Here is a 24,419-nt window from a genome sequence, read left to right on the forward strand (position 1 = left end):
CTGACGCCATTAACATTGACCAATCCTCAGGGGTCTTCATGTAACAATTCTCATGTATCTAATTGTAGGGACAACCCAGGTATACCACCTGACTGACCCTCAGCCAATAACACTCTTCTCTATATGTATGCTATACTAACCCTACCACTCAAGTAACCAATCCAGAGTGGAGATAGGTTTTTTGCTAACTTTTCGAGGTGACGCAAGTAGCGCGTCATACCAAGGTAAAAAGGGCCTGCGAGCCCCACGATTGTGTGTATGTCAGGACGGACGCGTACGCTCCTTGACCCATCCCTGCTGTTTGTATAATAAACAGCAGAACCACCTTGCTTCTTGTGTGCGTCTCATACTCAATTTTGTGATACACGGGAGGAGTTGGGGCCTCCCTGCCCGGAGGTCCGCGGACGGCCCAGCCGACCCCGGCAGAATTTCCCCCCGACAAGTTGGAGGCACTGCTGAGATCTGTTTAAGGTCTGCTTTTATTTTATTTTTCCGAGTGCTCCCGCTGCGAGGAGGCCCAGCGGCGCGGCCCCCTCTGCCGCTGCCCCCTTCTGAGGACTACAGGACCATCGCGGAACTGCGAGAAGACCGGACGGCGCAATCCGGATATTGGCCTTCAGGAGCCGGTTGAGAAGTATCCCGCCCGCGGTTGGCGAGTGTCCAGACGTGGTCCAGACGAGGGGAGGTGGCGAGCCGCTTGGAGGGGTGCACGCAGTTGAGCGGCCGCGCATCGAGAGAACTTGGTGAGTATGCCACACCCAAAAAGCAATGTGTAATTGTGAGGGAGGGGGGAGGAATTAAACAAGGGAGGTGGGAGGTGTTGCACAGGTGCGCGGCGAAGGGTTGACAATTTAGTGTTGGCTATGACATGAATGGTAGCCGAACGAGTGCGAGAGCAGTCGGCTACGCTACGCGAAAGAGGGGGGCGGAGCACGAAAACATCACGTGCGGCCGCTCGTAGATACTGATTGGCCTAGGTCGCGACTACGTGTACGGGTGTGTGTGTGTGTGCGGTTTCCTACGATTTGGTGATTATTGATCAATGAGTAGATGAGGATCCCTATTGATCGAGCAAGAAACTCGATAGGTAGATGATGTTTCCCTGTAGGCGGTAGCTAGTTGGTTGCCCAATACGGAAGATAATTGGCTGGTTAAGCCCTCCTGTCGAGGGGCGTATCACACGCGAGGCGACGCCTCGTGCGCAGTCCGATTATATATTGTTGATTACCTTGTTCCAGGCGTGACAGGAAGACAGCTGTGGGGTTAACGGGGGGTAGAGTGTAAGTGTATTAAGACCTAACTACTAGTGTGAAGAGATCGGTGACGTCACCAGTAGGGCTTTCATAGGATATCCCGAACACAAGGCATCTCTCTTTCGGAGGGTGGTGGGGAAGAGAGTTGTGGTAAGGGAGTGGAAACGGAGATAAACGGTAACGAGTTGACCGGGGAAAAGGCGAAACGGGGGACGTGGCTGCGCACGGAGAACGCCGGCCACGGCCAGGGTAGAAGAGGGAGGAGGAGCAAATGAAAATAGGACGACTGTATAAGAAAGTCACGAGGGGTACGCAGCCATAGTGGGCTACGTGCGCCTCGGCCGCAGGGGGCCGCAAGGGTGTCCTGTATAGGAAGACAAGGAAGAGCAGAATATGGAGATGTAAATACTATATTTTAATAATTTTCCTTAGCGGATTATCGCAAGTCCCCAAACTCACGGGGCCAGGTAAAGGTAAAAGGTTGTGTGTAACAGCTACCAAACAGGGGAAGGATAGCAAGTGGAGCGCTGCTATGTCACACGGAGCAGGATCGGGAGGATGGGGGAACACCCTCACTACCCCACTACAGCACATATGCAAAACACTGTCACCCCATCGAGAGAAATTGATCAAGTATAGCATAGAATGGACACAGGGGACGGACAACAAAATGACAACACCATGGCCGCCTAATGGTAGCTTCGATCCATACACCCAACATTCACTATTAAACCATCTGCATAATACATACAAGGGGAAGAAATTGACAAACCATGTGGAGATGTTTAACGTATGGCGGATGTTCCAGGGGTCCCGACCAGGACCAAATGGAATGTTCACTATGGGGGAAACACCGGAAGAAAAAGAGATTAAGGAGGAAGGAGAGAGTGGGGAGAAGGAGAGTGAAGGCACAAAGAACACGGGGAACGGACAAGAGGGAGGAGAATAGAATAACAACCCAAAAGAAAATGAACTAAAAAAGGAACAGAGCGACGATATAACCTTAGCAAAGGTAGTGAAAACAGAGGGAGGGGGGTTGTACCCTTTAAGAGAACTAGGAGAAATAGGAAGAGAACAACTAAGGGCGGCTGAGGGGTACTCGAACCCAGCATACAGCCCGCCACCATATGCAGTGACAAGTGCCAACAAGGGAGGGGAGAGGACTAGTACTACGGGATCAGCATATAGGAAGATACCAGAGGGGGAGGGGAGGACTGGAGAAGAGCAAGCTGAGGAAATAGGACATGACGAGTGGGTAGCTGCACAGATACTATTAAAATTACGAGGTACATTAACAGGAGAAGAGAGGAAGGTAGTGAGGAAGATGGACGAGGATAATGCCAGGGAGAGCGAAATAAGGGGAGAAGAGCTGGTAAAAGGAAAGGAAGAAGCTTTGGAGGAACGGCTGGCAGAGCTAAGGGACGAACAGAATGAACTAATAAAACAGCTTGAGAGGGAGGAAAGAGAGAGAGCGAGGGAAAGGAAAGAAGGTAAGAACGAGTTAGAAAGGATAAGGGAACGAAATGAGGAGCAAAGGAGAGAAGAAGAAAGGGTAAGAGCTGCAGCAGAAAGGGTATCAAGAGCAGTACTACGAGAGAGGAAAAAGGAAGAAGAAGAGAAAGAAAAAGAAATGGCAATGTGGAAGAAGAGATTACTATCAGAAACGACCAGGAAATACGAAGAAGGGAGGGTGATAGAGAGTATATTAGAAAGGGAGAGGGTGAGAAGGGAAAGGAAGGAAGAGGATGAAAGGGTATTGGGAAAGATGAGTAGTGAAGTAATGGAGGAATTAAAAAGGAAAAGGGAGGAAATTGGGAGAGAGATGGAGGAGAGAAATGGAGAAGAAAGAGGAGATAGGAGAGGAGAATTTGAAGAAAGGAGGTATGTATATAGAGATAAAGAAGTAGCAACAACATCAGAACAAGGGAGAGCGGGTAGTAAAGGAGGAAGGGGAGAGACAGACCTAATAGACTTAAAAACAGTAACTATCAAGGGGAGAAAGACAGAGTGGGGGCAGCCACATACAGATGACTTTTGTAGTGAGGAAGAAGAAGGAATGGAGAAGGAAGGAAGAAACAGTGACAGGGAAAGCCTAGATAAATTGTACACCACTCTGACCAATATAGACTCGCCATGGATATGTATGAGAAAGGATGAACTGGAGAAAAGTGAGGAGGAAGAGCGAGGAATAGCAAACAGACAGATACATGACGCCACACCCTCACCATCCTACCCTCAGACAACCACCCCACGCTCACTACGTACAACTAAACTTGCGCCTTTCACAAACGAAATGACACCTTATGTAGGCAGGCTTAGAGACCTCCCTAGACGTAGGCAAGAAGGACAAATACACACGCCCACATTAGCTACAGGAGATGATGAAAAAAGGGGAAAAGGAAGAGGAGACGGAGCTACGACCAGGGGAATTACGGACAGAATAGAAGACATAAGAGAGAGGGAAGAAGAGGAGGGGTGTGGGGACTCAATTTTATGGAACCCAAGGGATATAACGAGACACAACTTAATGCCACTTCTGGAGAGGGGAGGGGTGAGACCACAATATGTCCCTTGGAAGCATGTAGACAAAGAAAATATAAAGTGCAGGCTCCCATCATTAAGTGGAGGTGCAGGTAAATGGATATATGAAATGGAAAAACATACCGCAGGACAGAAACTGGCAGTGGGAGATGTAAAGGGCCTTCTAATATCAATATTAGGGGATGCAGCGGATGACATTTGGAAAAGAGCGGGATTCACTGGGGTAACAATAACCAACACATCACACGATGGGGCACCATTCGCAAACTGCAGACATGCATTATGGCAGGCACTAAGGGTACAGTACCCAGACACATCAGACATAGGAGCAATTAGCTCACGCAAGATGCGTGAGAACGAAGATCCTGTTGATTATATCCAGGAAATTCAAGAGAAGTGGCGCATGGAAACTAGAGAACAATGGGACAAAACACCAGCAATATTTTATCATATACTAGTACAAGGGCTCCCAGAAGGAGTTCAGAAACAACTGAAGAAAGTGGTGGGAAAGGAAGCAAAAGCATGGCCAGAAATACAACTGACAATAGTACATCATTGCAGGACATGGCAAGGTAAAATGAAACAAAAGGAAGAGGACAGGAAAGTGGAAGAGGCTAAACTTGTACAGAAAAAACTTACTAAATACACAATGGAAGGGGCACTAATAACTACACCCACGACAATGACCCAAAGCCCCACACAAGTAGTGGCTGCACAAGACCAACCCCAAATACAACCCTCCCAGACTATAACACAACAGACGCCGCCACTCCAACCTTACACGACCAACTTGGGAGGGGGATACTCAACGCAAGGAGCTGGGTATTATAACTATAACAGGGGAAGAGGAGGAATAATGAGAGGAAGGGGATACGGATATAACACACAACAACAGGTGGGAGGACTTAGAAATTACTACCCCACCGGTCAACCAGTATACCAGGACAACTCAGGTAGCTTTCCATGGCAAAGTAGGGAACCACGAGTGTGTTGGATTTGTGGTTTGATAGGGCACATGTCACGCACGTGTAGAGTAAGACCAGGGACACCATTGTGGAACGAGCAGGGACAACTAAGGCCCACACAGGAACAGCAGGGGATACAGCAACAGCAGACTTTGCAACAGGGAAATGACCAGCAACAACTAACAACACAACAACAGCTACAGGTATTTTCACTGCCACAACAACAGGTAGCGACAATACAACAACCCCAAGCACAACAAACACAACTGGGTAGGGTGACAGTACTAGGACACAACCCTTACACAGGAAACGGCCAATCGTTGTACCCTCAATAGGACAGCCCACAGACGGCCTTGGTGTGTCCCATCCTGTCAGTAACCCCTAATAGTGCGGACGAACCACGCATAGAGGTAACGATAGGTGACAAAAAGTTATCATTCCTTGTTGATACCGGGGCGACCCGGTCTTGCATAAGGGAAGGTAAGTTTAAAATGTCAGGCGAAGCCATGAACACCCAAGGATTCTCTGGGGCTAGGGGGTTGGTTCCCTTTACTGATAACGTCCCCTTATCAATAGGGGATTGCGACATGTCAGTCCCACTTTTATATTCTAGGGCCTCACCGGTAAATATACTGGGAAGAGACATCATGAACAGGTTGAATATGACGATCTCCTTTACGGAAAACGGCATAATTTGCTCTACTCCAGGGATCAACATGTTCACAGCACGACAAATAATGCAAGCATACTGCGGACAGACAGCGATTAGGGCTGAGCCAGTTGATGGTGAACTATTTCAGTACGGGACAGACATGGCATTTGCCTGGATGCCAGGGATAGAAGGAAAGATCTGGAGGAGGCCAGCGGCCTATTTGTTCAGACCAGAAACTCCAGCCAATGAACCAGAAGGAAAGGTGATTTCAGTGAACATAGAGAGCATCATAGCAACAGCTGATTACATTGCAGTGCATGCCGAAGACAGCGAAGGAAGAGCATGGAGAGCAGTAATAGCACTAGCAGAGGGATGTAGGCTAACCCAGGTGTCAGACGAGGAGCTCTTCTCAGAAGAAAAGGAGGAAGGTGAAATGGTGTTTATGATGAGTGTGGAGATATGGCTAAGAGTGGCGTATACACAAGTGGCACAAAAAATTGCAATGGCACTTGAGGCACCGGCATCCACCCCAGTTCCCTTCTTTGAGGAGGATATGACAAAGGTACCCACATCGCTATGGACTACTAGCCCCTATGACGTAGGATGTATAAAAAGTATAGGGGGTGTAAGGATAAAATTGAAAAAAGGTGCAATACTCCCCAGAGTAAAACAGTACCCACTATCAAAAGAGGCAGATGAGGGCATATATGAAACCATAACGGCCCTCATAAATAATGGCATACTGGTCCCATCAGAATCACCATGTAACACAGCTGTATACCCAGTGCGCAAGGCTAGAGGGGGGTCTTGGCGCTTCATACAGGACCTCAGGCCCTTGAACAACATAGTGGAAGCGGAGTACCCCATAGCAGCAAACCCGGCCACAATATTGTGTGGCATTCCAGCAGAGGCATCACGATTTACAGTGATCGACCTTAAAAATGCTTTTTTCTCAATACCATTGCACCCAGACTCACAAGATTTGACAAGCTTCACATACAGAAACACAAAGTGGAAACACACTAGATTGCCACAAGGATACTGCGAGTCACCCTCAATATTCAACAGAGTAATACAGATGGATTTGGGTAACATTGAAGTAGGAAGCACAGTGTTGCAGTATGTAGACGACATAATAATTTGCAGCACAAACGAAAATAGATGCAGAGAGGACTCATTAAAGATGCTGACAATATTGGCTGAAAAAGGTTACAAGGTAGACATGGAAAAGTTACAGTACTGTCAGGAACAGGTATTGTACATTGGTCAGCTCATATCCCAACATGGAAGAAAGATTGCCCCACAAAGAGCACAGGCCATTTCAAAAACGCCATTGCCGCAAACAGTGAGGGAACTACAGCAGTTTCTAGGCCTGTGTAACTACTGTAGAGCATGGGTATTTGATTATAGCTCATACATAGGACCCCTATGGGGGTTAAAAGAAGCTAACAAAGGGGAGAAACAGTTGGGGTGGACAATGGAAATGAAAGAGGCTTTTGATGAACTGAAAGATGCGATATCAACTGCTCCAGTATTGGCCACCCCAGATTATGAGCGACAATTTTTCATATTTTCACATTGCGACTCAGCAGTAATGAAAGCAGTGTTGGCTCAAAAAACAAGCATGGGCTACAAACCAGTAGCGTTTTACAGCGGCCACTTAGATCCTGTAATGTTGGGTCATTTCCCTTGCGAACAAGGCCTCGCCCAGCTGCTTTTGCGGTAGAAAAGGCGTCAACAATAACCATGGGGTGCCCAACCACACTATTCGTGGAACATGCACTATTTGCAATATTAAATAAACCCAAGTCCACCCTAACCACGCAAAGGGCATCAGGTTATGAGATAATATTATCCAGAGCTGAACTATCAATTGTTAGATGTAGCACAGTCAACCCTGCAAGGTTTTTAGCAGAAGTAATTGAGGAAGGAGATTATGCACACGATTGTACGCAAACCACTGAAATGTACTCATGTGCTAGAAAAGTTGAAGAAAACGCACTAGAGGGAGGTGAGCTCCTGTTCATTGACGGGTCATCAACAATTGATCAAAAGGATGGGATAAGGAGAACTGGGGCAGCGGTGGTGAAAATGATGGAGGTACCGGTGTGTGTGGCCATGAAATGTGTGCAATTACCACAGCATTACTCTGCTCAAGCGGCAGAGCTGATTGCTCTGATCTTGGCGTTGAAGGAAAGCTTTAATAAACGAGTGACCATATATTCTGACAGCGCATATGTTACGTCCACTGTCCACTCAGGGCTGTCAAAATGGAGAAGAAGAGGGTTTAGAAGAGCTGACGGCACTCCAGTGCAACATGCTCTATTACTGGCTGAACTAATTGAAGTAATAAACAACCCCCAGGAATTAGCCTTGGTCAAATGTACCGCACATACCAATGGAGAAGATCATGTCTCAAGAGGGAATGCAGCGGCAGACGCACATGCGAAGTATGCTGCGTACTTTGGTGAGATATGGAACCCCCCAGAGTCAGAGAGAGGGAGAGGGAGGGGAATAGCTAAGAAGATGTTGATAAGAGAAGGGTACACCCATCTCCCCGCCACACAGATAATGGAGCTACAAGCGGCTGCACCAATGGCAGAAAAAGAAATATGGGTAAAAAGAGGATGCACAATGTCACCAACTGACGCACTATGGCGCCAGGGTAACACTGGAAAAATTGTAATACCACTGGCACTATTGAATACCGCCCTGAACCAACTACACCACCCAGCCCATACAGGCAAGGAAGTAATTGCAGCACGAATTAGGGAAGACTGGTTTTGCCCCGAGTTAAATTCCCATGTGTCAAATTTCATAAGTAACTGTCTCACATGTCAACAGTTTACGGCCGGTCACACTCTGAAGGTGATAAAAGGTACTATACCCCGGCCAGAGGGACCCTTTCGACATCTCCATATTGACTATGTTGATATGATCAACGTATGTCAAGGAAACAGGTATATGATTGTAGTAGTATGCCCATTTTCGAGGTGGATTGAAGCAGGGCCATGCTCCCACCCAGATGCATTCAGAGCAGCTAAATTCCTAGTAAGGGAGGTCTTCCCCAGGTGGGGAGTGTGCGAGGTGCTGCGGTCAGACAATGGCCCGCATTTCGCAAACGAAATGTTCCAGCACATCACGTCCTTATTGAGCATCAAGCATAAATTTGCATGTGCATACCACCCCCAGGCCAACGGTGTATGTGAACGCCTGAATGGCCTACTAAAGGAGGCAATTGCAAAAATACAACAAACAACGAAAAGGAGTTGGTTATATTGCCTTCCGTTAGCCCTATTCGAACTAAGAAATAAACCGGGCTCCGACCACCACCTCACCCCACACGAGGTGGTTACCGGACGCCTGATGCGCCTTCCTCTGACCCCAACATCAAGAGCATTCACTGATCAAGATAGTACCGCCACTGTTTTTGGTGATGAAATGTACAAATATGTGTCTTCTTTGATTTCTAGTGTAGTGTTTGTGTCTCAACAGCTCGAGCGCACACGGGGCGGGTCTAACAGCGATCAACAAGAAGAAGCGGATAAAGAACTGGAAAAGGAAAGACTGTGTAAAATTGCTAAAGGTGACCACGTGCTACTCCGCAATTTCAATAGGAAGTGGAACTGTCCCCGTTTTACTGGCCCCCATCTGGTAGAGGAGACATCAACAAGAGCAGTAAAGCTACAGGACAAACGTGCCTGGAATCACCTACATGACGTAAAGATCTACAAACTCCTGACCCGCCCCAGCGCCACCGATAGGGCCATCGGAAGAACAACAACAGCGTCACCAACGGAGGAAGAGACTTCTGCCATTTCTGGTGGCTTAAGTGTCCCCATACCCTGTCAACCCCCAGATCCCCCAGAGACAATTATTGGACCCACCCACCCCATGGTCACACGATCAAAGAGTAAAGAGACTTCTGCCAGCTAAGACCCAAACCCTCTGCCCCTCTGCCCATTGACCCCCTACCCCCTGAAGCAACAACAGAACTGAAGGACATTGTTTTGCACATATACACCTGTAAACACGTGAATGTTCTCTCTTTCTTTTCTCTCGCACATGCAGGTATTGCGTATTATTGTACTGTTAAGGAAGTAAGTTAACTAACAAATTCACTGCCCAGGAGTAGATGGTACCCTCAGACGATAACTACCCAGAAGAATTGTCACACCAATTTGTATATGAAGTAAGAAGGCCAACGTACCTGAACAAAAGAAGGGTACGTGTCTACTACACAGCATTCCTCTTGGCCATAGAATACTCAATGCCCCACCTCCACCCATACTTGCCTGCCCTAAGAGATAGATCACTTAGAGTGGCATGGGAACAGCTCTTCGCCTGGGCACTGAATGACTATCTGATAGGGAGGGCTTGAAAATAAACAATCACTAACACTAATAACAAGCATATTGAGAATTTTCAGGCGGGCAACTTTAACGTCGCAAGAATAAGCTGCCGGACTGCAGCAAGGTAAGAGCAAAATGCCGGTGAAATTAGCTTGTGTAATAAAATTGATAGGGATTTTGATGATCACCGGGTTCTTGGCTGCCTCTGTATGGCAGTACAGCTATGCTATGAATATTGTTGCTGTACCCAAACCTAACATGCCCCCGCCCCCAGCTGCAACAGGTGTTACGTTAGGTGGTATTAGTATAATCCCACACAAAGATAATAGAGTTAAACGCAGCACATACTCAGATAATAAAGGTATTGACAACTACATACAAGATTCAGCACACATCTCAAACAACATGTGGTATCAACACATGACCCACATAGGTAAGCAGACAACAGAAGACAGCTGCTACGTTTGCTCATTAATTCCATATGCCATGAGCGCTTCTCGAACATTTGTTGCCACAGAAATAGATGAAAAAACAGCACGATGCATAATATACCTGGCACTGTTCCAAACGAAAGGAAGATTTCAAGGGACAGTGGTGCAACTGGTGTGGAAAACACGAGACTCATACCCATATGAAAACAACTTCCTCAAGACTTATTTAAGTTACCACAAGAAAAGTCTACATACCGAAGCCTTCAGATACATGACGAGTGGACCTGAAAAAGGAGAAACAAAGAAGGTAACACTACAGTACCTACCATGTGATTGGTATGCCACTGAAGTTGCTGGTAAAACAGGATGTTGGGAGAGGCCACTGATGACGATAACAGGGAAGGTGTACTTGGACAACAAATGGGAGATAGGAGTGGTTGGCAGCAACATGATAACAAAAGAAACCATTTCAACTATCGATGGGCATAACCACAGATGTTGGACGACTTGGATCAAGTACGTACCCATGCTCACGTGGATAGAGAAGGATGAAGACCCAATAATAATACTGCCACTAACTGCGCCTAAGGTATGCTACCAACATAAAGGAGAGATGGACGTAGGATATAACATCAACTGTGCAAGCGTGATGGAGTTACCTGAGGGGGGAGCAGGAACAGCAGTGATAATGGACCACTACTGGGCCTGCGGAGACAAAGCATACCACACATTGCCCCCTCTGTGGAATGGTATATGCACAATAGTGCACGTTAATGTACCTTCACTAGTGGTACCGCAGAAACACGTGAATATGGCCAATTTCCCCAAAATGGATGAAGGGAACGAGAGGAAGAAGAGGTCTGTACAACCTCAGAAGGAGTCAGAGAACAAAACCAACAGCAATAATACTGTCCTGAATAGAAAGAAAAGACAAGGAGAACCTCTGACGGGAAATTACCTATGGGGTAGATCAGAAACAGCACTCACCTCAATTCCGCCAGAACACAGACTGTTTAGCAGAGCAGCAATGTTCTTCTCCTCGATAATACATCCGGGATTACAGGCGTACGCAAATGCAAAATGGCTCCAGATAACTAGATGGGAACTAATGATGACCATCAACTCTACAGTGAATGGATTCAATGCCATAAAAGAGGAACTCCGCGCAGTAAGAATGGTGGCACTTCAGAACAGATATGTACTGGACCTCCTCACAGCAATGGAAGGAGGAGTTTGCGCAAAGATAGGACAATCATGCTGCACATTCATCCCTGCCAATGATGCTGACAACGGTACACTGACAGAAGCAGTTTCACAATTGGCCCAGATGCATTCCAAAATGATGGATGAAAGTAAAGGTGCAACAAAGGATGGAAGCTGGTTTTCAATATTATGGTCATGGATGCCTTCATGGCTGTCAGATGGACTGAAGATTATAGTTGGATGTACTATTTTGGCTGGAGCTACACTGATCATAATAAGATTTTGGAAAGCCCGGAAGGCACGCACCACAGATGAAATGATTGAAATGGCCGGTATGCACCCCTTGATGCCAGCAGATGACGGCCAACACACAGGCATGATAATACAAGAGAGAGAGAGGCTGCGCAACCAAATAACCACCAACCACCTGGACCCACCATCTGTGAAGCTCGAAAACCCAAGAAACCCAAGGAGCTACATAGGGAAATGGGTATACTGCACTCCTGGAGGGACCTGTGCATACATGTATTGGTCATTTGAAGACCATGTCAACCACTACGGACATTTGGAAGGAATAACTAAAATATGGAGAGTGAGAGAAGATAAAGAAAAGGATATGTTTGTGGTCGACAAGTCGACCAGAGGGGGGACTGAAGTGGGAGAATGGAACAACAGGCTCCCGCCAATCCCCTCTCGCCCTTGGCCTAGAGGATCACGGCCTAGACACCCGCCACGAGATGAGTTTGCCCATCTACCAGACGACCAAATACCGTGGTACAGGAACCTACGGATGTGCCCACCCACCTGCCCTACCTGCCCAGCAGCTCGCCCTACCCAGGCCGACACCTGCAACATGGACCAAATTGACTAAAACCAACACATCGTTAGAGATGCCATGACGACCTAGCCAACGGTCACACCTGGACGACCATGCACCCTGGACACTCACACACCAACCTACACGAAGAATATACTCAGCGCTATGACGTAGGTGACGGACACATCCACGGACGTGCATCTTTATTATTTTTCACATAGGCTTTTAAGATGCAGGAACGCAAGACGCACGATGAACTTATCTAAATGGCTTGCTTACGCTTCACATAAACCCTATAACCTAAAGCGCCTGTGCACTCAACGACTCCATTTATGCACCTGATTCAAGTAGGCCGCAAGCAAGAGCTTCCTTGAACATTAAAATGAACAAGAGTCCGGTTGCTGATCCTGCAGAATTAGCCCGGCGAAAGGCAGACAGTCAAGCCACAATGTTGCAATCTCGCACGCCGCACACCAACGTCAAGGTCGCACCTGCAGATTAAACAAGGCACACAGTGGGAAAAACAATATTAATTGTGCAGAATTCGGCCTCAAACACGGTCCTGCCTCACGTGACCAAGCCACACCTGAATGGATGCCAAGACTAGGAGAATGGAGGAGCCTGGATCTCTCGTTACGAGACACAAGCAGATACAAATAAAAGACTCGATGGACATCTGCGACAGTGGGAGTAGTCGGCCTTCCAGCCTATGAATAAGTCCTCGCATTGTCTGCACGTACCCATAGTGAAACATTGTTGCAAATGACAGGTGCACCGCGAGCTGGGAACGGCGATGGTCCCAGGCTGGGAGGCTCGCGAATGCACCAATCAGAACATGGGGCTCTTATCACTGACGCCATTAACATTGACCAATCCTCAGGGGTCTTCATGTAACAATTCTCATGTATCTAATTGTAGGGACAACCCAGGTATACCACCTGACTGACCCTCAGCCAATAACACTCTTCTCTATATGTATGCTATACTAACCCTACCACTCAAGTAACCAATCCAGAGTGGAGATAGGTTTTTTGCTAACTTTTCGAGGTGACGCAAGTAGCGCGTCATACCAAGGTAAAAAGGGCCTGCGAGCCCCACGATTGGGTGTATGTCAGGACGGACGCGTACGCTCCTTGACCCATCCCTGCCGTTTGTATAATAAACAGCGGAACCACCTTGCTTCTTGTGTGCGTCTCATACTCAATTTTGTGATACACGGGAGGAGTTGGGGCCTCCCTGCCCGGAGGTCCGCGGACGGCCCAGCCGACCCCGGCAGAATTTCCCCCCGACAGTAGTACGGGCCCTGGCCCGAGAAAGCCTTGTGGACAACAGAGAGGGTCTTGAACTTGATTCTTGCAGCCACCAGGAGCGATTGGAGGGATTTCAGGGCTGGAGAGATACTGTCCCTGGGCTTGAGGGCTTGAATCCTATTAAATGAGAATGTGCTTTGTTGTAACTACGGGTAAGCGAAAATGGCTTATTCCATTCCGTGGGAAATTTGAGGATTCCTGGCAAATTTTGCCCAATTCGCCAATTTCCAGCAGCATGGAATTAGCAGTTTGGTGCCTTTTACTGCAACTTTTAATTTTTTTATTTTTTCAGTTACATTTTAGGCTGGAAAGTGGTGTTTTCCCACTCAAAATGTCAGTTTTGAGCTACACAAAAAATTAACTTCCTGAAAAACACGTAATTTCCACTGCAAAAAATGTCTAAAGTGTGGTAAAATGGTGTAAATTTGCCCAGCCCAAAAAATGGAATTGTTGGTAAATGTTGCCAGTTCCATTTCGCCCGCAGGATTTTCACCCACCCTAAGTGTAACATGCAATCTCTACAAATATGCAAGGCATTTTTTTTAATGAAAAACATGCATGCACTGGGTATCTCAAAATAGCACAGCGGACCCGCGTTTTTCTAAAATGCACAGGTTGGCTTGTTTTTCAAAGGTGCACTGTGTATTTCTAGGGGGCTCTGTGCCAGCGCAAATGATGTGGTGCGGTCCCTTTTCATACATATAAAAGACTTACAGCACCCACAAAAGTTGCAGGGAATGCATTTTTAAAGGGCCCTTCTTTGTGAAATGTTTAACAAAAAAAGCTTTTCTGTCCCTGTTGGGGGATTCAAATATGAGTGGGACAGCAGAAATCCATTTCAATATTTAATTACTGTCCCGGCTAAAACGAATGCAGAAAGGAGCCTGACAGGACCTTCCCTTGCACTGTGCGCACCCCTGTGCCGCTTACAAAGGGGTGCGCGCAGTGCAAGAGAAGGTCTCGCGGTATAAAGAGTGCAAAGAGACCACGCAAGTGGCAGCGGTGCATGGTAAAAGACCACATACCATAACATAACATACAAAGAGGCACAGGGCAAGGTGTCTGCTTTCTACGCATTGTGAATTGCATCACATTTGTGAATTCGGGATGTGCTTTCAAGTGTGCAGAAAGGCCACCTCTTTCACAATTGCTCAATCTGGGCATTAATGAGTGCAGGATGCACACACAGATGCCATTTGTTCGATTCTGCCCTCCATTGCATGGAGCAAGGCAGGGAAATGAACCTGCGCGTCCCATCACACGTACCATAAGAGGTTTGCTCTTTGTGCCTTGGCATGTATGCAGGGACGTCATTTCACCAAAATGCCTGAGGTAGCGGAAGTGACATCACATGACCTTTGACCTCTGTTGACATCACAGGAAGTAAAGTAATTTACCACCCCACACCTCGAAGTGATACCCCCCCCACACCTCGAAGTGACATCACGAGAAGCGATGGAACACAACCTTTCACCCCTTGACAAAACAGGAAGGGACATCACATATTGTCCCCAAGTACACTACGATAAATATGGTTGCGATATGACTATCATGTTGTGTACATTTCATAGAAGAATGGATCACCATATGTATCATTAATATCAGTGTGTATAGGACCATATTACCAAATTACTGTGAATGCAAGCAGACGTCCAAGGCGAAATGATAATGATATGTTATTATATAGCACTTACGCTTCAGCGCTTGTACATAAAAAATCACCCAACCTGTGTTGGTTCTCATTTATCGACTTCAGAAGGATGAAAGGCTGAGTTGAGGTGTTTATGAACAGGCTAAATCAGTGACCCACCACCTGAAATGTGCCTGAAATAAACCTTAATGAGTCTGACAATTATTGGATAGAAATTCAGAAAGACAAATTATGTGGTATTCCTATTCTCCCTTATTTGGCATCACTGTTCAAAATGACACACTTGTGGAACCCTGTTTATTTTTTGAGAGACCTGAACAAGGAAGTCAGCCACTGCAAAAAATTAAGAGCCACATGCCACAACCCATGAGTTTACATTAAAAAAAAAAATGAAACAAAAAAAAGTTTTTAAAAAAATCTTTTTTTTCTAGGGGTAGCAAGGGAGACCCCTGGCGACCCCAAAATGACGTCCCTGCATGTATGTTACCAGAAGAGCCACACACGCTGCCCTATTGATGAGCAGCCGTGTGTTCATGCAGTGGTCAGGAGCATTCTATCTCCTCCCCCCTGAGGATCAGCGGTCGCCTTTGCATGTCTACAGCCAGAGTGAAGACCACCATGATAAATTGCAGGCGTTTAACCGCATCTTGCGGAATTAATGATCGCCCACAAACAAAAGTACACGTTTGATTTAAGACCAAGGTAAAGCCTCGCTGGGTACAGTAGGAGCGTTGTTGTCTGCCTACACTATAATCTACAAGCATAAGGTGAGATTTCCATCTTTACGTCACTTGAAAAATGCGAATATTGGAGTCTTGCGCGTAAACAAAATTGCTTTTTTCAACTCGCGCTTTAATGCAAGGTATCAATCATTCCCGCCTTTTATTGCAGCGCTTTCTTCCCCTTTTTTGACAGATGACTTGCATTCAACTTAGTGCTCGAATACACATCATTCATGTTTATATGGATTTGATCGCCCAGATTGTTTTATTTTAAACAGATTTTAATGGATGGATGAGAAACTCATCGTCAGGAGAAATGTTTTCATAAAGGTCCAAAAAACGGAATTTAGTAACCGGCTTAGAATTGCCCTTTATCATAAAACCCTGAAATGTACAGTACCTCGAGATTTTTTACGTGATCCACAAAGGTTTGAAATGCCACTAAGAAATAGAAAATTAACCAATTGTGATGGAGAATGTCGTGTAAAAGAGGGGAAGGCAGTCCTGGTAAGCGTGTGTGGGCGAGGGCAGATTGCTAAGCATGTTTTGAGCGTGTAGGTGCGTCGAATCACGTGACTCTGCTTGCTGCAATTCTCTATAGTGATGTAAACGTAACTGTGTCAGTGGGTGGAGCCTGCATTGATTCCTTACGGAAATTCTGGATGAACATATACGCCTTAAGCACTTAAGGTTTGTAAGGAGTAGTTAGGCACTGTTGGGCCCAGTAGTGAGAGAAGCTCACACTTAAAAGGTGTGGATATATAACCCTAAACATATCTCTGAGTTGGCTAAACATGGAACATGTGAAGCGCAGAACAAGTGGTCACTGATGGAAATGGGAAAAAAAAATTGGTGGGGATCCCATAAGGGCTGGGGTGGGGGCGGAGTTTGGGGGGGGCAGTGCCAGAGGAGGCGGGGTTAAAGGGGCGGGGCGTGCAGTTGACCTCTGATCAATGGAAATGTCCCAAATAATAGTTTCAAACGGCACTATTTCTTTCATGCTGCTTCTTTTCCAAACTATATATCAGTTCCACTTTAAACCACTTCCATGACACTGGTGATGAGTTACTTCACCATGCGGAAAATAGTTTTGACCAGTGTTGCTGAGTAAATATTCTTTAAAATGCACAATTTGGATTCCATTTTATTAAAAAAAAACTTCCCCTTGGGTACGATTCAAACCCCACGATTTCTGTTCGCCATAAGCAACGTTTCCTTTACTTGAACTAGACCCAGCAGAGCTCCTACAGCTCCCCTCTAAAACAGTTGTGTGGCTACATCCTGTGTGATGTTAATAGGATATTTATTTATGCAATGTTTGTCGGATACCTGTAAATAAATAATGATCCGGGTCCATGCATCCGACAAAAATTGCATAAATAAATAAACTGGGTCGTAGCTCAGCACTGTAATTTCCTCTTGTGACCTCTTGCATGGGGTCACCAGAGGAAGTTACAGTTTGCTCTCGTGCACTTTTTTTTCTTCTCCCCAGCACAGAGCAGGGGTTTGGGGCGTCTGAATCTGGCCTGATCCTGAGATCCGGCTACACATTTGGTGCCGAATCTCGGATCCGGCGAGAGCCGGCCCAATGACCAGCCCTGACAGTGATATTGATATGATATGATATGGCATTTATAACGCGCCTATACACAAGTGTTTCAAGACTGTGAAACTGTGTCTATTGTGTTATAGACTGTGAAACAAATGACATCCCACACTAAATCATCCTCCTGACGTGACGGGTCAGAGACCCACGGCCAGCGTTCCCAAGTAGACACTTGTAAAAGTCCTGTGATGCCTGTAGCCATCCATCCCAATGCAAACAATCACAGGCAAGAGAACACTCAGCTGTTCGGGACATGCCACTAACCTCTTGACGATCCCCTGAATCCCTGAGCAGTGGTAACGCAGTGCACCTGTGCAATGACATATTCTCCAAACCTGGTTCATTTACTTGCTGCTATTTGTCATTGGAATTAGTACTATACTTCCTCGTCCTAGTCCTAGATGTATGAGGACAGTCCAACATGGAAATCGATACACAGGGTTAGGCCTTTACATTTCCCAAAATACCTCTGACCCACCCTTCGGCAGAGGATATACAACATCTGACTTCCTATTCACGATCTAATTGCACTAATCAAGCTGTATAATGGTAGCCGAAAAACGTGTCATACAGCTACTTGGAAGGGAGTGATTGAGCTGTGGGACACGGAAGAGTGGGCCTCTTTATAATTAAGATTACTTGTTATTAATACCCGGGGAGGGACAATCACATTGTAACAATCAATCTGATTGGCTCTCGCTTGGTCGTTACCAGGCCCACAAAGACTCACCTGCTCCGTTCTGCACGCCACTGCATCTTTCTTTTTTATGACTGCTACTCGCCATGAAAAGAGAGATGGGACTACACGTAGTCCCTTCGCACTGATTCACAGCAGCCATTTTGTGTTTCCTTTTTTCCATGTTGTTTTGAATGGCCACCATGGAAAGGGAGATGGGACTACATGTAGATACATGTCGCTTAGCCCTGAAGACAGAACTATTTCCGAAATGCATTGTTAAGATGGATTTCTGAACTCTGACCTGGTGGGCAGAGGTTTATGAGGCCATCCCAGTTTCTTGGAACAAGCCAGACCAATCAAGGTAGCTTGGCAGCGGTCAAGACTAAGGGCCTCATTACACGGATGGCGGTAAGGATTTACCGGTACCGGTAAAATACTGGTACCTGTAAATCCTTACCGCCTTACTAGGAGGTCCCTTTGCGGGTTGGGGGATTTAACGCCTGCTTTTTGCAGGCGTTAAAAACCAACCCGCAAAGGGACCCAGGGAGCTAATTGCAGTACCGTAATTAGCGCCTTCCCCATTCCCATTATGCCCTATGGGGCAAAATGGGAATGGGGAAGGGCAAAGGTGGAAGGGGGAATTACCGCCCCGCCAACCTTGGAATGGGGCGGTAATTCCCCTTTCCGCCAAGGCGGTGCCGGTATTTTACCGGCATGAACCATGGCGCTAATAGCGCCATGGTTCTCCGACATCCATGTAATGAGGCCCTAAGTCTCAGAAGAGGTGAGGTTGACTGAAAGACCTCAATGAGCACGCACAGTAAAGGACACTTACAAATCACTCCAAGTCAGGTGTAGATATATTAAAAAAAACATATACATTTATTTCAAGGCCTTTGAGTTTCAAACACACAAATCAAATCACAGTAATACTTATTAGACCAAGACAATCCTTTCTAAATACATATATACAAGAAAATTGGGATCTAAAGGGTTAATGCACGAAATGGGTACACAACCTAAAGGGAAAGGAAACAGGCAGTGGAAATAGTCTTTAGACCCTTCTGCATCCAACACACTCCTAACTAAGAGGCAGTCCAATCCCTAAGAAGAGGGGAGCCTAATGCCGAAATGTTCATGCAATGCAACCACACACGGTAGTTCAAATGGGCAAAACGGGGTCTCTTCAAGGGTCTGTAGCAGCTCAGGAAGGTGGGTGAGCGATGAAGAATAGGTTCCCATTATTCAAGCAGGGTCTCCACTTGAAGGCAGTCGATTCCAAGAGTTGGGAATAGTTTGCTAGTTCGCACTAGCAGTGGAAAGGAGAGGGGCCCCCAGGGGCCACTCATGCATAAAAATGGATGGAAGCGCTATGGGCCACTGGCGAGGGTTGCGATTACTCACCAACCCCCGGCGCACTCAGGACCAAACTTCGGCAGTCAAGTCCACTTTGGTTGCAGGTTCAAGTGCAGCAATTTGGCGGCTCTGCGGCTTTCAGCGACAAAGATACAGCAATGATTCCCAAATGGGACAGTGGCGATTTCTCCGCTCCTGGTGGATGGATCAGGCCAGTTTCACTGCAGCAGGTTTCAGGGGCAAGAGGGGCACAAATGCAGTGCACCTGCAAAGGTCGTCGCCACGGCTGGGTGACACGGTAACTGCGTATGCTCCGGTTCTGGCGCACTCGTCTCACTTCAGACCTGGGAAGGCCAAGTGTACCAAATTTGGAGTGAGGGTGCCGTGAACACAGAGCTAGCGATATACCAAGTTTCGAGGGGCCTCCTCAAAACGGTAGCAGAGACAGAGTAAAGGTCCTGTGAAAGCTGGCCAGCCCACTGGCCCTGTGGCACTTCCGAGAAGGCTTACTTGCAGGTTTTGATGAGGGTGCCGAGAATAGTTGGTCCCACTATTCCAATGGGTCGAAGCCTCTTCGCAGACCTTCTAGGACGACCATATGCAGAGGGGGTCCCATGAGACGGCAGTGGGCTCAGGGTGCCAAACCTTCCATCAGGTCTCCAGCGGTTCCTCGACTTGGCTTCTTAGCTTCAGGATACTTGAATCCTGTCCTTTGTTCAGTGAGAACTCCAGAGATAGACCGGGTATGGGTGTTTGGGGGCTTCTCTTATCCAGAATTTCCCTCGCACCAAAACAAAGAGGACCCAATGAGAGATCTGCTCACATACAGGCATACCATACGTGGACCAATCACGGACCACGGTGGTCCCAGGCATTCACAGCACTCCAGACTCTCTGGCACCAAGGATGTGTATTAGGGACAGACACCCCAGCCCACATCCTGGAGGCACACACAGAGGGCATGCAGAAGCCCACGAAAGCTTGGCGTTTCGTGGGAAAATGCATGCCCAAATAAGGACTGCCCGGGTCGGCTCAACCTGGGGAAGGTGAAGGGGCAAGATGGCCAAATGACAGGACAAATAACCTTGTGGCATGGCCATTTTGGAGCCAGGCCACCTATTTGTGCCAAACGCGGTAATCGCAGTTTACCTGGCAGGAAAGGTTTAAAATTTAATGAAAAGATAAGCTGCCACCAGCCCTGTCCGTGACACATCTGCACATACCCTAACAAATCCTTTGAGAGTATCTAGGGCCTTTGGAAAGGAGTAAGAGACCCAAGTGTACTGTATTGGAAGGTAGATTGTACACTTGTTATATGTTGCAGAAAAGTTGCAACATTGGAAAAGGACTAAGGGAAACACTACTGACTGTTTTAAGGGCATGTCAGTTTGCCCATAAAAAGTGAGCGAAAGCCCAGAGGAGTGCAGCACAAGGCTGGGCTCCCCTGGTAAAGTCAGACTATGGTGTTAAACAGCAGCAAAAAAAGTTGGGGGGTACGCAACTGCAGGGAAAATTAAACATAAATGGAAATCTTTCCTAACAGGCATTGGCTCACACTGCCTAGACAATTATCGCGATATACATACTGCTTTCGAAGAGATTATCTGCAACTAATCTTTACCCAAGCGATGCAGAATCTTTATTAAGATTTCCTTGCAAAGTGTACAGACAGCCAGTATGAATACCTGCAGGTTTTTGAAGAGCACTTTGTGGTCATTACAACTATGCCAGTATCCTGGTGGTAAATCTGCCAGGATACTGGCAAATGGTAATACTGTTACCTGCACTCAGTCTGTTTGAATTACAGATGGATTAGGAGTGCCAATAAGGGTGGTAAATCCCCATGGGGGATTTGCTGTTAATACCTGCTAATTTTTGCCAGTAGGGTGTTGGAATTACCTCCAGCTACCAGCTGGAGTAATTATTCCACCCCACCAGCAAACTTGTACTTTGTTGGTTCAGAAACGTGCCGGTATACCCGTGGTCAAAGTGGGCCGGAGCTGTTGGGAGTGGTGCTCCTCTGCTTTTTTAAATTACGTATTACTTTTCCTACACTTTTATTTTAAAAAGAACCCGTTCTGGAATTGTTTCATTTCAAAATAAAAGTTTAGGAAGCAGTTGAAACTTGCAAGTGCACTGAAGGTTCAATTAAAGAGCAGGCACATTTGTTTGGGGGTTTGCATTGTGCGTGGGAGGGGGAATGGTGTTGGGGTTTCTGGGGAGGGTGGCAGGCCAGCAGGGAACATCATTCCACTACTTCTTTTCGTACACTTTGTCCAATGCGGTAATACCGGCACATTAATACTGCACCGACAAAGTTGTAATTATCCCCAATGTGATTAGCTTGTACATTTGACACCATTACCATTTATTGAGAATTTATTTATCCCTTTTTCATGCTTTTCTGTAGTTTATTACTATAGATTATTTGTAATGTAGCAGAAGCTGTGATACTATGAAAGTCCACGAAATCCTTCAATGACATCTACTTTGTAGCAAAATGTATTCATCTTGTGTGGCTTCAAAGGAAACCATTGGCCTGCAATTCAGTTTTTTTTAATTAACTTTTAGCATCTCTTAGCTTGTATGTTACTTTTTACTTGTTCCGTGTATGAAATAGTTATTTTTATAAATGTTCAGAATAATGATGTATATGAATTGTGTGCGCTGAAGGCATACATATCCAATAATGCAATGTAAAACAGCAACGCTAGAATATTATTTTCTTAATGGTTTTTGTGTTTAAAAAGCTTGATGACATCAAAACAACAGCAGCAAAATAAAATGTTAAAAATGTTCAGTTCCAATACTAGTTTGTGGAGGTTAGAATTGAATGCAGCGGAGATGATCCTTCTCACTGTTTCACAACTAGCAGAGTGACTATAACCCTGCAGGACAATATTGCTGCTGCTCCTAGGCTGAGTTCTGCAAACACTCTTTTGCCACTGGCTCCTTCCCTCAACCTCTCAAGCACACCCTTGCGCAACTCCTCTTAGAAAAGCCATCAGCGGACCCTTCCTGCACAGCTAACTACTGCCCTATTTCCACTACCCCTTTCTTGGGCAAATGTTTGAAGAAGTTGGCCATCTCCCAACTTGCCGACCACACTGACGCTATTGGTTCCCTCCGTGACCACCAGTCTGGCGTCAGAGCAGCCAGAGGCAGGAAAATTGCTTTCCTGAACACCTGTAATGACCTGCCCTCTAATTCCGACTCCAGCTCTCCCTCTGTTCTGATCCTTCTTCTCCACCTTCGACACTGTCAATCATGTTATCCTCTTAAAGTGCCTCTGTGACACTATGGTTATCACGGACCGGGCTAACTTGGTTGACCTTGTCCCTTTCTAATAGGCCCTGCCAGGTCCAAATGGGCCCTTTTCTCTCCTCTAGCTCACTCTCTACCTGTGGCATTCCACAGGGCTCTATCCTCTCACCATGGCTTTTCAACATTTACCTCACCCCTCTTGCCCACATGATCTCCACCTTCCTCCACATTTCTAATGTTATGCTCATGGCACACAGCTTAACTAAGTTTTTAAAAAAAATATGTACTGGTTTGTTGCAAACCTTTTACATTCCCAAAGCACATCCTGAAGTCAGACGAAATTAAAAAGATAATTTCATCAACTCAATTCCTCAATCATCGCTTATCTTAACACACAGAAAAACACTCCCAGAATAAAAAACAAACATCAAAAACCAAAGAGGAGCAAGAAACATGTACAATCTAGCTGACTTCCCAATTTGTTACTCTATGCCTCCCTTTTCCCCTATTCTCATTCCTCTTTGAAGAAATCATTTAAAAATGTCACTGCCGCAAAGACCATGAATGGATTGTCTCCCACCAAAAACATATTCCACTGTTCATCAGCTGAGAGTGTTCCCATATTTTCGACAAACATGCCTAAATGATAGGTTCTAAATGTAGATAGTCAAGCACATGGCACAATTAAGGCCCTTATTCAAAGAACATTTTCCAATGGGGTTTGCCATTATAAAACGCTTCCATGAATTAGGCCCTGAATGTTTCAACTACTCCACCACCCCCTCTTTCCTACAGAATCTACAACTTGCATAGTTCCTTTCAATATATTTGCAGGCAGTCAAGACCTCCACTGTCAAATACAAATTCAGTCTGACCCACATGAATTGTGACCTATACAGCGGACTTGGGAATGTAGCCAAATACCTCGTAAGTGTTTTAATCGCACTACATTCACTAGAATAATTATCCATTAATATGTGTGTTGCTTTCTCTTCTCCTGTGTGCCTATCTAGTCTTGGCGCTGCAGCTTTGACTTAACTTCCATTGACGTGTCCACTAGGAGCTCCACTGTTGTGTTCAAGTTATTTAAACATACAATACATTTAGATTTCCAGCTTTTCAATGGCCAGTCCATCCCTCCTTTTTCCTTATCTTCTAGAATTTCCAAGGGTGGCAAACTGTTAGCCATGAGGGATTTTCGCAGAAGGGACAGCGATTTCCACAGGGTTACTGAGTATAACAATTGAAGACACAATTTGAATCTAAAATGGGTCAATAGTAATCCCCTTGGAAGCTGAAGTATTCTCTTCCAAAAGATCCCCTGTAATACATCCCAAATCTGCAAAGGGAGGTTTAAAGCCGTTTCTGCACCATACAACATCAGCACAACCTTCAAATGATAAAAGGTCAGGATTGAAATAATGGAGAGTTTACCACACCTCTGATGCAGAGCCATGCCTTGAGCTGCCATGGTTTGGGCCCATGGACTCTCATTTGAGCTTTGGCTTATGCAGACACCTAAGTAAGTAATAGAATCTATACACTATAGACACTCCAAACCTACATACCATGGGAATGTGACTTTCTTTTTCCTTTGAATGAGTTTATCACCATTAA

This window comes from Ambystoma mexicanum, chromosome 14 (assembly GCF_040938575.1).
Source record: "Ambystoma mexicanum isolate Mex_15411 chromosome 14, UKY_AmexF1_1, whole genome shotgun sequence".
NCBI lineage: Eukaryota > Metazoa > Chordata > Amphibia > Caudata > Ambystomatidae > Ambystoma > Ambystoma mexicanum.